The following is a 13786-nucleotide window of genomic DNA, read 5'->3' as shown; positions in this document are numbered from 1 at the left end:
CCTGGCGATAAAACACGCGGGCTTTGCTGTCCGTCCAGCGGGGGTTGGGTCGCTCTCTGCGCCATGAAGAGTGAAACACCACGTTTTAAGTCCAGGCTGTTCGTGCAAAGGCGTACTTATTCTTCATCACGATGGCCGATGCGCCGAAGGGCCAATTCTGATGGTTCTTCTGTAGAGCGACGAAAGGATTCCAAGCAGTTTTATTGATAGTTTCTTTTCTTTGAGGGGGGGGGGGGGGGGGGTCTAGTAAGAATACGGTAGAATCTTGTTGGTTCCCCTTTATTTTTATTTGCTGAACCGACATTTGTTAGTATTACTTTCCACTGAAATCGAATGGTCTGATGTCTACACAGCTGCACACCCGATGCGCGCAGTTGCTCGCAGCGCCCACCAGGGCTGCGCCAGTGTCGCGCGTGTGCAACGTGGCTAGTGGGGAGGCAATAAAGGCAAGGTGCGGCAAGCACTAGTGGTGGAGTAAGTTGCGCTCACCGGTCACCAGGAGTGCTAGTGTCGCGCGTGTGTTAGCCACGTGACACTAGCGTCACAGGTGAGTATACAGCGCGGTGATGTAAAACACGCGTTATTTTTCTAACGTCTGTAAACATGGAAGGAGGCGATCAGGTCAACGCTGCTGCTCCGTCGAGCATCGAGAGGGCGAACTTTCCGAGCAGATACACAACGGCGTGCCGCTGCGACTGCGAGGAAAGACCAGTTGCAAGCTACACAAGATGGTGACGCACGACGAGCCGTAGCGGAGGAGAAGTGATGCTGCTCCTGACGGCGACTATGCCTCGCACGACACATACTCCATACTGCTCGACAGTCGAACAGCTATCGCTGGGTTTCGCGCACTACGATGCAAAGCTTTTTTTTTTATTTTCGTCCATTTTTTTTTTTTTGCCACAATTCAAAATGCACTTACGGTCAGGTTGTTCCCACAGCAGGAGCAGGAGGTTAACTGGAAAGAAGAGAAGGCACATATGTTAAAAATCAACTCGGTTTTCTATGAATTCCCATATATGCAAGATGATTCATTTTATTCAATACAGATTAGGCTGGACGGGATACTTACTTATTACGGGCTAACGTTAATCAGAACGTAGGTAGTGGTTGAGCAGTTAATATTAACAACTTTGCTTCAGCAAGACATCCACCTGGCCTGACAACCACACTTCAGGAATTATGCTCTGTGGTTATAATCGTATCCTCCCCCCTCCCCCCCCCCCCCCCCTGCTCAAAAAAAAAAAAACTAATGAGTTAAATGAAACACCCTGTATGCTTAGATTATCCTCAGCGAGGTGAGACAATCGTTTAAAGCAGATAAAATTTCACCCGCACGGCTACGACGTCGTCGCTACATACATCACTCACTTCCTAATTTGCTAGCTACACACAGGCACACACATGAACACCCAACCGCCTGCCACGGTTTTGTGTTCGAGCTCTGATCGCGAAACCTCAGGAATTGATCTAAAGCCTCCAGAAGGGCGTGATTAATCGACCGCAGTGGTATACCTTTACCACCCGACCGACCGCGCAACCGAATATTATCGGCGCGCACGCCAATACGCCAATAAACTGTCTGCAGCCGCTTTCTAGTTCCGTATTAATAACTACTCCTTGCCCCGCCTCGACACTGTGATCTACTTCATTTAGTTGTGTTAATCAGCATTCGCCGTTTCAGTAATATACCTCACAGTGTTGCAGGCGCCAAAGCTGACATCAGCCTATCAGGAACCGGATGCTGGTGACTTTCCACGTGCCAAAGCTATTCATGACTGATTGGTGCCCGTAAAACCGCCATGATGTATTATCGCACGATTGCCAAGTCGCAGGCCACTCAGGGGTACTGCTCAAGCTGCCCTTCCCACGGCGCTGCTGCATGGTCTCATTGGCGCAGAGCAAGACCTACTGAAGTACAGACCTGCACAGTTGGCATTCCTGCAGCGCGTGTGTTTTAGTTCATGCCTTTTTCCGCTAGTATAGAAACATTATGGGCAGTGTGGCGCTAATATATACCTGCTAAAAAAATGGACTCCTTAATCGTTTTTTTTTTTTCAAACAGGACAGTTTTATCATTTATCTACGTAATCATTATCATCCATTTACATATACTAGGCACGGTGGTGCCGACGAAAAGAAAGCGGCTAAAAAGGAAGACGCTTTTTATACTCTTCAAAGCGGAAAAAGTCGTTAATAAAGTTATTTTCATTTCTGATCTTAAGACAGCAGCAGACAACGACAAAATAAATGTATTGAATAGCACGCACTAAATTGCAGACGATTATGATTACAGCAGACGAACAGGGCAACCGAGCGCCCTCAACGGTCAGAAAGCAAACGAAAGTTAGCGCACGCTGTTCCATAGGACTCCGCTACTATGCAGGTCTGTAGTTCAGTAGGTCTTGGTGCAGAGCACACGCTTCCTATTTTTTCAGCGGACATTATGCCGTATGCACGCAGGGAAGGAAAGGCTCTATTCCGTCGCCTACAATGTTAAAATATATTGTACAGTCGCAAAACCTAGAGGGATAAACTTACTCTAACCACGGGTAACGATGAATGTTCTTTCTGCCTAAGTCCTCATCCGACTCCTGACTCACGAACACTGTTTGCTTCCAAGAGAGGACTAGCACGTTCCAGAAACAAGTGAAATACCGCAAATACCCACCCAGCTTGGCGGCTCTAAGCTCAGTTTACCCGCCGCCGACCGGAAATCGCGCTCCCGCATAAAATATTTTGTGAATCTGGAGACCATTAGATAAGACAGCACGAGACACATATAAGATATATACAAGCCCGATGATCTGAACGTACTGACAAAAAAAAAAAAAAAGAGAAAGAGAATGAAACGAAAGAGCGAGGGAGGCGTACTGCACCATACCATTTGCAAATTGCCTGCGATACGTTCGAAGCTATATGCGCCATTCCAGTGCCTATATCAGAATGCAATGCATGCGTCGGGTATGTTTGCGCGTGCCTTTGCTCTCGCTGGGGCGATATAATGCATCCGCGTGCTGCTACATGCATACGCGCCGCGAATAACCTTGATTTCTTTCTTACTTTTTTGCGTCTGTTTCGCAGGAAAAGGCGTATAGCGACTCCAGTTTGAAAATTTCCCGGACGTTATTACTGCCTGTCTCGACGGCTGCAAGTTTGCAGAGCATAATGTAGGCGCATCGCTACAAGCTGAGCAAATACTTCTGAGCGATAAAAACTGCCGGCAGTTCTCTTTAGCAGAGAGGACTAAACTTATTTTTTGATATTCAGGAAACGACGGTGCCGCAGAAGCAAGTCTCTGAATAAACATTTAGAAAAGTGAAACAAGGAGCAACGTAAATTCATAAACTAGCTGCTTCGTACGCTGCGAACCGGCGTGTGACTTCGCCTGAAGGAAATGAAATTTTTGATAGGAGCTAAAAAAGGGGAGGGGGGGTGAGAGACGAACTCTTAATGGCAGCCACATTTTCAGTGGCAAACAAGTTCGCACTTTTTTTTACTACGCATTGTTATGGCGGAGGACTCGCTGCACGCAGTGTAGTACTCGTGTGCACACGGGTATAGTATAGGTGATAATTTATAAACAGTATGACCACACGCATAACGCGCAACAAAATTAGAATCATCACTATTGGAGGTCGGCGTTGACCTTCCGACCTCACATTCTGTTTGTGAGACTTCCCGTTCTATTCCTGAGCGCAAAGTAACGGCTTATACTCCCCGACAAGTTTTCTTGGCAACGGAGCCAAAGCCACACAACCAAAAAATGCCCTTTCGTACTACGCAGCGGAATCTACTCCCCAATTGCAGTTAGGAGTTCACTCTTAAAACATGGTGTGCTGTTAAGAATACTTGTTATTCAAGGCATAGTAATAAAATAGGTACACATTTCATTTTCAACGCTAGACAGTCACGGCTACAAGATTTTTTTGCACTACAACAATTTTTTCGCGTAAGTGCGGTTACATCAAGCTTCCACAGACAGCGCCATCTACACCAGCGACGGAACGAAGCAACCGCGCAACGAGCAACGCGACAGGCAACCGTCCTGCGGCCGATCTATTGGCGAAGAGGTAGAGTTACGGACGCCTCAGCCCTGTACATTTCTCTTTATTGCCAAAACAGTTGTGGCCGAGTGTAGACAGCTAGATGCATTTCAGAGGCTGAAAGGCGCAAACGTTCCTGTGTCTCGATACTGTGACCCGCGCTCCGGAAATCTGGGCGTTAAAAGAGGCATCAGAACTCTCCTGTGCGGTGTCGTTCATAACCCACAGGCCATGCTTCCGGCGTGCATGTAGCACTATTCACGCAAGATGCATCCAAACGCCAATTCTCATGGTTCTTGCCCACGGAATTCGACCAGAACACCTTTGCAGTATCCGCCATGATTGAAAAGAACGCGCCTAGGAAGATGTAACGGGTATCGCTGCAATGTTCAGGCTCAGTAATATCACTTACGTTGAGTTTTGAAATCTGTAATTACGTCCGAACGACTTTGGGGGGCTATTAAGATGCGCTCGTAACAACGAATGACTGAGTGCATTTTTTCCTGCTTCTCTCCTCTCATCCTGCTTCTCCTTTCCACTTCTCTGCCTCTCCTCACTGGGTAGCTTGCCGAGCGAGCTCTTCAGGAGCGCTGTAGAAATGCACTGTGCAGTAGGCGCGTTTTCTTGGAGTTCGTCTTCGATTACAGATTCAGACGGAGAGAATCCGACTGCGGCTTTTGATCAACATCATTATTGTAAAAAAATGAAAAATAAAATAATGCACTTGAGCTGTGACTACTGAGAATCCTTGACAAGGGGACCAGTGCGTGAGCCGAAAACCTCCAGGCAAAACGCAGCAGCAAACTACCAGAGCAAAGTGTCCGCGGGGCAGGTTCAGTAACCTGCGAACGGACGCTAGCACTAGTTAAGTTCGACGACTAGTTCTCGATAACTCTTTTCATCCCTCTCGACGGTCGACAGGCTCGGCTCAGACGCCAACGAATTTAAAAAAACAAACGAAAACACGAAGGGTACTGCCGCCTACAACTCAGCACGATAGAAGCAAAATTCCGCGCCTCCCACCACTCTTTTTCACACGGGGTGCTTTTTGGGACGCGCCTAAACGAGTTAGAAAAGGACGGTGTGCACTGGTGTTTTCAAAGGGCTGTCGTCGGCAGAATCACTGAAACCCGATCATAGCCGCACAGACACCGGATTGCAGTGAGCCGTCGAAAACGGGAACCCAGCGCGCGCACACACACACGCACACACACACGCAGACACACACGTGGCAAAAGGTTTGAAGACAAAATGTAAAATATAAAAATGCACGAAACTCGCAAATCCCTACCGTGTCTGAAAGCACACGTGTCGTTGTAAGCGATTTATTGCGTGTGAGTTTTTACATTAGGCTAACTTTCTTTTCTCTGCACTTTTAATTGATATATATTTTTTACGCTGCTAGCATAGCGCATGTGAATGCCTAATAAACTGGGAGATTCGAACGGTTCCTAGTATAACCGAGGTAAAGCAAGCTGGGAGGGAGGAAGGAAAGGATGAGGGTAAAGAAGGGAAAGAGAGAGACATGGCATCCAGCCTCCGCGCGAAAGGCAGCGGCGCCGCCGCTGCCTTTAGCATCAATGGAATGGAAAATGATCGTGCTATCAAATCGAACCTTTTGACGACGCTGCCTCCACTGCCTATTCACCAATCGCGCTTCGGTGAACTGATGATGGGGGTTCTTAATCTGCCACGAAAGTAAGACGGTGCGCTCAGAACGCTACCGTGAAGTTTCTATGGGCGTTCCGTCCTTTGAACCGGGCGTGCCGCCGCGCGTTCTCTCCCTCCCGCGCGTTCTCTCCCGCGTCGTCTCTTAAACTCCTTTGAATTCCGGCCAATCTAATAAAGCTCTGCGCAATATTCTTAGTATATTCATTATTAATATATTCATTATATATTCATATTAGGAAAACTGCGCGATTCATGTTTTGGCAATACAATAGAACTGCTTCCGTCTCTGCACTAATGCAGTCGAATTCCATACCAACCCTTCAGTCCTGGCGCAAGTTTCTTCGGTTGAAATTCTTATTTTTGTTATTTAACCATAAACTTGGAATTATTTCTTCGCCGTATCTTAATCTACAGAATACCAGACAAACCCGACACTCCCACCCCCTTTCTCCGACCCCGTACTTTGCAAGGACTAACTTATTTCAGCACTATTTCTTTCCGCAAACCATCAGTGACTGGAACAGCTTACCAGCTTCGTGTGTACGGTCTCTTGACCTGTTAAGTGACCATTGTTAGTTTGTTTTGTTAGTTTCTTTTTCTCTTCCATGTCATTTCCCGCTGCTCGTTTTCTGTTTGCACTTTGCTATTATTGCTCAATTTGTGGTCTGTTATGTATCCACTCCTGCTTGGGCCTCACGGCCTGCAGTATGCCATAAATAAAAATAAATAAATAAATGCCAGCCGAGCTTTCCTACGAGAGGAGCGCCGCAGAAAACACAGACCAGTGGCTCGGACGTCACAGAAAATGAAAATTGCGGTTGGTTACTTAGGCGCACAAGCGTCGTCAGCCAGTGACCATACAAATGTAAAGGATGCATATTATGGTGCATTTTATATGTTTACCCACGCGCCGTCACCAAGTCGAGAACTATATGTAGTGCTGGTGCCTTTAGGCAATGTGGCGACTTCTATAGCTACCAGCGCAAGGGACACGGTCGAAAAGGTAGAAGGCAGCCAGAGGAAAGACATTACTTTAGACACAACGCAGCACACGAGCACATATTATGAAACCGGACACCACAAGCGCAGAGTTAAGTCGGAAATTATGTAAAACACGAATCCACTAAAACAAGAAAAGAAATAATGCGTTATTTGTGAAGCTTGCTGCGGTGCGTGTCAAGAAAGAAATTCTACCTGTATTGTCATACCAGCAAAGGCATAAGTTGAAGCCTTCGTACTTTGCATAACTTTTGAGTTTTTTCTTCTGTACATGATACATGATAGTACAGTTCTCTGTACATGTTTCTATGTACAGTTTTCTGTACATGATAGTAGAGTTTCCTTAAGCCTAAATAGTAATGTCCTCTCAATAAATTTCTGTTCATAGCGCATTTTTTGTGGAACTGTCGAGACGTGCGCGCTGTTGTTATTAAGAAACACTGAGGATAGCTCCATCTAATTATTGTTATCAGAAGAAAAATTGACTGTCTGGCTCTTTCTGGATGTGTTGACGTTGTTGCTGTAGCAAACGACGCATTAATGGCTTAGAAGTTTGAACTCAAAAATATTCCCGCCACTTGATTCAACTCAGTGATCTCCATACCGAAAACGAGTTGTTGCCGCCATTTTCAAGTGAATGGCGGTGTCACCTAGCCTCCGGGATTGCCGGCTCTGTGTCAACGCATGCATTTTACTTCCAAAACCGGCCGGTGGTGGCGCCACCTTCATTTCGTTTTGTTTGTCTTTTATAGCTTATAAAGGCTCTGCTTTCGTGAGAGTGGTCGAAACGCGGTACCGCATCGATACAGGCCAATTTTAAAACATAACCTTATTGTCGTCCCGGGTAACTTAACGAGCGATGTATTCGCGCTGTACGATCACAGTGAAAACAGTGGTGCTATAAAGTGCGCAGAGAAAGAGACAGAGGGCTCATTTTGCGCATTACAAATAAAGGACCCGGATAGTAAGCATGCATGTACAACAAGCCCTAAACCGCTAGTAAGATTTGTTGTAGGCGGATAAGAAATCAGCGGTATTGGCATGTTCCCTTCCTTACGTTTCCTCCTAGGTTAATAAACCTGGAGAAATAATTTCTGAGTCTGCGTAGTAATATCAAGGGGCAAAATCCGCCTACGTTGGGTGACCTAAAGATCATGCATTTTTCCTCCGATCGCTGTGCTAACCTACTTGGCGCAAGCGCCTCTTGTGCTGGACTGAAAGACATAAAATAAAGCCAAATGGAAATTGTGATGATATTTACGCTGTTTTCTTTTTTTGTAATTTTCCATTTCTCTTCCCGCTCCGCGATTCCTTAAGTCGCTACCAAGTGCCGGAAGCTGTTCATGCCGGAAGCTGTTCATGCCACTCACTGTCGCTGATGGAACCAACATAAAAGTTTCCAAACAGCCGCATTCCATTTCTACGCGCAGCCAACCGTGGCAGAGATATGACTGCCGCTACCCAATGTTTCCACCATAATCAGCATCAACTCCTTCATCGGATTTCATAGCAACTTCAGTCTTCCAATGCATTTTTACTGTCGTCTAGAACACGCGTATAAGCAGAACCTGCAGTTTGAAAGAGATTTTTTTTTTTTTGCTTTCTTGTGACTTCTCGACTGTTGATGCGCGTTATCAACGAAGTACAGTACTCAGTCTACCAAAACTCTAACCTTGATAATTGCACACTTGTGATGTTAAGGAGAATGGCAGATAAAATATGAAATTTAACAACGCCACAAACCAAACCAAGTCACTCTTTAAACAGGGCGTGAATTCAGGCATGCATCGTGCGAATGGCTGTTTTTTACTTTCAAAACAACGATAAAGCTCTAAAAATAGTTCTTATTTTCATAAAGTTGAGAGAACTTACTGGAGAAAAAGTGTTTGCTGTTAGATTGTTCAGTTTTGGGTGCACTGGCGCTGTTTGCTAGTGCTGGACCGTCATGAGTCATTATGCTCGACGTGAACCCAACATTCATGGAGTTAACTTTTGCATTTTTGACGTGTGCTCGGAGCACTAGACATTGCGCAGCGTGTGGCTCGCACACTGGCGAACTATGGACGCTGCAGGGTGCAGAACGATTATGGCGCCTTTCTTTTCGTTCCCTTTTGTGTATTTTAGAATACAAATGACATGACATAGGCAGGCGTTCCATATTCATACTTTTTTAATTATGTTTCCAAGAAAACAATGACAAGGTTTGACATCTGCGCAGTTTATTATTTCGTTTTTTGCTTCCTTTCCTGCGAGGGTGCCGCCTCTTTTCAAAGGAACCGTAGAAATACTCGCGTCCTTCCGCGGCGATATGGCGAAATACAGGGCTTCTAAGAACGAGCTCGTTCCAAGAAGAGCGGCGGATGACCTCTCCGAGAAGACTGTATAAGAGTAATGAGTGAGGAAATCGAAGCGTGTACGTCGGTTCACCGCACACGCTCCGCGAGGGCTGCCCTCGTCGCTTCTGTACCGCGGCGTGCACGCGTGGCCAAGATAGGCAGGGCCTCGCGGCCGAGAGCCCGGAGGCATAATCAAATCGAGCGGGTCGCCTTCCATCCGTCCACGTTTCTCCGCCCGTCGGCGCAATGTTCTCGGAGCGGCGGTATCGCACATATTTGGCGAGCCATTCGGAATACATGCGCGCTGCTACAAAGCAGCAGCAAGCGGCGGCGCCAGAAACGAAGCTCTTCACTTTGTCTCCAGCGCACCCTTCCACGTACTCTTCTCTCCGACATCACATTCGCCTCCTCACCCGCACCCACTCTTCCTCATTCACGGACCTGCTCCGTACTTCTTTCTTCGCGTTGCGCTGCGCGCAAGTCCAATCCTCGTATCGCGCACAGCATGACACGTTTCTTCGCTTCTTGCGAGTGTGTCACTGTCTAGACTCGTATTCGTCCCAGTACGCGCTTCCTCATTCCGCAACCCTCCTTGCCCGGCATGAAGATAACGCTTGCGAGCGCCCTCTCTGAGCGGGAAGATGAACGCCCAATAAACGCGGGAACGAGATGAGTGGAGCGCCGATGGCAGCTAGAGAGCGCGAGCGTGCTAAATGAATTACGCCCGGCCGCACCACTCGCGCGTACCGAAACACGAGAGTCTGCTCGTGTGTTTTTTACTTGTTTGTTTTCTTTCGTATTTCTTGCTAACGTTGGCCCGCTTAGTTCTTGTTTTCCTATCCTGGCCTTGGCGGCTTCGTCTTGATTTGCTCAATGGGTCCACGCTTTAAGTTTGCTTCAGCTCTCGCTAAAACAAGCTCTTTCAGAAGAATATGGTCCGAATGTAGTGAAAGTATTTCGTGTGCTGCTCTCGCTCCGGCTTTAATCTTTCTTTTACGCTTCCCACGAACGCTATGCGTGCGCCTTAATCAGACATGCACTGAATGGCACGTGCCCTCAGGCGAGAAGGAAAAGAGCCCCGCAGGCCTTTCGAAGAGGACCACATAAAAGCAGCACCGCAACCCGAAGATTCGCTTTGTCACCACACTTTTCCTGACGATGCGCGCTACGGTGAGTTCATTGCACTTTTGACCATTGTACAAAAATTGCACTGCGCAAGGCGGTACTGTATAAGGTAGCATGCTGGAAATATTCAACTCACCCACAAAAGCAAATGCCTGACAATAGCCCTTGGATACCGATACCTTTAAGTTGTAAATTATATCTGTTGTATTATTCGGCCAGAATCTGCAGCTGGTGTTCGATAACGGTGTCGGCATGCACAAACCTACAAGAGAAAATGATAAGTACGCAACATGAAGTTTAAGTCAACGGGATATTTCATAATGACTTCTTAAGCGACATCTGGTGATAGCTCAGACTCACGTTATGACATGTTTCAGGAAAAATAAATACTTTTAGTCAGTTTTTAAAAAAGTTAGTTTACCGCTTTCTTCACTGCTTCTCAGCACGCACAAATCTCTTAATTACGTTAGAGAAACCGAAGTTCAAAACAAGCCGCGCTTGCCGAGTGCGCACGAGACCATTGTTAAAATGTAAATCAGCCGTCGCACAATGCAGTCACGTACTCTGGTCCTTTCCTTCCGAGATCTTGTCGAGAGTGGCACCACCTGCCTGCTACATTACTAAGCATCGCAGGCAGCCATCTTTCTCGTCAAGCGCTGGCAACGCAGTCTGAAACGCAAGTCTCAAAGCTGCGGCTGAAAGCGCTTCTTTGCTTAATTGCAGCATACTGGGTGTTTCAGCGAACGCTGTCAAATATTTTCAAAAATAGCCCTCTTGGGATAAAAATATGGCTTTTGTGGCATAGTATTACCAGTGTTGGCGGATACCAGAAAACTGGCGAATAGTCTTAAGTAGTAAGCTGATTAACTATTTTTTGAATACTTATCTTTTTAACTAGTAGAGTTAGGCGCCTAGTTGCAAATAAAGATTTGTAGCCGGCCGTTAGTAACAGCCATATCAATTTTTTTTTTAATTTCGATAACGCGATTACCCTCGCCGCTGTGGCTGGACAGAATCTGGCTGCATCGTGCGGAAATAAATGCGCTTTCGAAGGCATGCAGACAAGGAAACCCCCCAGTGTACGTAACTAGTCAAAAGAGCCAAATTTTGTCGAGCTGCAGCGCCAAGGGTAACCGCGTTTTCAGAATTCTAAAAGCTGATATCGCTATTACTAACGACCGGCTACAAATCTCTAGTTGCAACTAGGCGCCTAACTCTACTAATTAGGCGCCAGCTTACTAGTAGTAATTCCAATTCTAGTAATTCTAGTAGTAACGACCGGCTACAAATCTCTAGTTGCAGTTAGGCGCGTAACTCTACTAGTTAGGCGCCAGCTTACTAGTAAACTGACTTCGTTGGAAGGGGGGCGGAATTCGTCGTGGATCGAATAAGTTCCGCAGCTAACTACTTCACTGATCACAGGACGGTGTTTGTGCTAATTAAGAAGAGTCGAGAAGAAGAGCGTGAATCCATGGACGACGACGAAAGTGTTAAGGAAGAACACAGTGTGGAGAAGAAGAAGAAGAAGAAGACAGTTCGTCTACCCAATGAAGTGAAGAATTTGATGAAGGTTCCACTGAAGATGTTAAGCAGTGATCTGTGTGATAGTTGGTTGCAATATGTAAAAGTGAGATGTCTGTGAGTGTGTTTATCATATAGGGAAATAAACGTCCAAATTCGTATTCTCATTGGTGTACCTCCATTTAATCTCATTCATATCAGTTAGTAAACCAAACATCTAACGATCGTTACTTCAACGTCTTCCAGACGGTGGCGGCCTTTTTTGAAAGTGTTCGCTGAAAGACCCGGCATTCAGTTGTCGATATTTCCTGCCATTTTAAAACTTAAGTATGCGTTTACATACAGCTGCATATAAGTCTCTTTGTATAAATGATCGCTCTTCAAAGCCTTTTAATGGATGCTAACAGGTTATTATGTCCCATCCCTCTCCACGAGACTACTTTCAAAATATTGTGACGAAGACGAAGCTGGCAGTGGCGCGGGACGGAGCGCTCGCGCTAGGCCAGCGGCCATTAAATAATCATCTCTTGCTCATGGTTCACCACGTTTCATTCTTCGGCTGGCCGCCACGTAACATTTGGTGTGAGGTGCTGGGGTCCCTTCATCGCCATCCTGGTCACGGAGCTTCGGCGTCCTGGGCCTGCCGTGGAAGTCGGCCGTGAGTACCTGGTCAGCGCCGCACGGCCGTGCCCCAGCCCGCCCGACCTGAACCGACCTCGACGCTCACCCCAGCCCCGTCCCCCGCCCGGACCACACTACACGACGACCCAAGACCCCACCGACCCAAGACCCCACCGACCCAAGACCCCACCGACCCAAGACCCCACCGACCCAAGACCCCACCGACCCAAGACCCCACTGACCCAAGACGCAAACGTGAAGACACCGTCCCCCTGCCTCTGCCGTTCGGTGCGTCCAGAGACCTCGGCCGTCAGCTCCTGGCACCCTACGGCCCGGATGCTTCGTGGACCGGGAGTCATTCTCTCATCTTTCTCATCGTGGCGGCTAGCACTGCACCATCTTCTACATACTGTTCAACCCCCCACTCAAGATCATCGCCATTCTGCCGTCTGTTCGTCACCGATCGGGACGATCGCTCGGAGGCCCCGGGTAGTGTGACGAAGACGAAGCTGGCAGTGGCGAGGGACGGAGCGCTCGCGCTAGGCCAGCGGCCATTAAATCATCTCTTGCTCATGGTTCACCACGTCTCATTCTTCGGCTGGCCGCCACGTAACAATATGTTTGATGGAATAGTCGATGTGAAACACATTTGGAGTAAACTCTCTTCAATTATATCTCCCCATAGATCCACGTCTGATACTAAAGAGCTAATAATAAATAATTAGCAGCTAAGTGGCAAATTGTTGGCTGACAAACTTAACAAACACTTATAATGATAATGAGGTACAAAATTTTTTCCCGCCTTCCTTATCACAGTTTGCTGTACAGCGTTTTTTCTCGTACGTTTCGATGATGTAACTTTTTGGCTGTGGTAGAAAACTCGTTCTGTAACCTAGAAGCAATGAACACAAGCTAGTATAAGCTAAATGCAATGAGCACGTACAATATGAGATGTGCCGCCAATGAGACAAGGAATGTATGCAGCTACGTCGGCATCGAACTTTCGCTGGCACGCCTAATTTCCTTAAACACTCAACTTGCTCGCAAGTGGCGCTTCTGAGACATCCAGTAAACCTCCTGCGAGATATTCACTTCTTCCGTGAAGACCGCAGCCAATTCCACTCGACTGGGATTAAATTGATCCCACGGATCCTGAAACTTATCTCAGCAGGGCTACAACCTCGCTTCACGTCCTTGAGATGGGTGGTACGCACTACACTGACAACCCACTAAACGATCTAAGAGTATTCTTACGAAGAGGATTAAACGAGCAATCGCATGAAGGAAATTGTACTGTTAGCATCGCCTTCACTACGCAACATTTTCCACCTAAGTCAAGTCTCCGTTCTTCTGACATCTGTGCTGCCTTCCTGCGCGAGAGTTTCAGGCACTTTACCTCAAACTTCAATGCGCGAACTTTCGACACCCAAGCAGGGAGCGAAATCTGGTCGCGCCGGCAAGATTGGT

At 47.1% G+C, this 13786-nt stretch overlaps 1 protein-coding gene across 5 annotated transcripts in view; it reads right to left on the bottom strand.

Annotated features, from left to right (window-relative positions):
- Dgk (diacyl glycerol kinase 1) overlaps positions 1–13786 on the bottom strand; it is a 453430-nt gene that overhangs the window by 257404 nt on the left and 182240 nt on the right. For all 5 annotated transcript variants that reach the window (XM_089548936.1, XM_089548938.1, XM_089548940.1 and 2 more), the window contains exon 3: positions 923–958. The gene's annotated coding sequence lies outside the window, so the exon portion shown is untranslated. The remainder of the gene's footprint in view (positions 1–922; positions 959–13786) is intronic.

Source organism: Amblyomma mixtum, chromosome 6 (genome assembly GCF_055824585.1).
Source record: "Amblyomma mixtum isolate Tamu chromosome 6, ASM5582458v1, whole genome shotgun sequence".
NCBI lineage: Eukaryota > Metazoa > Arthropoda > Arachnida > Ixodida > Ixodidae > Amblyomma > Amblyomma mixtum.
The sequence above is the reverse complement of the archived record's forward strand: the minus strand, read 5'-3'. Positions and strand labels throughout refer to the sequence as shown.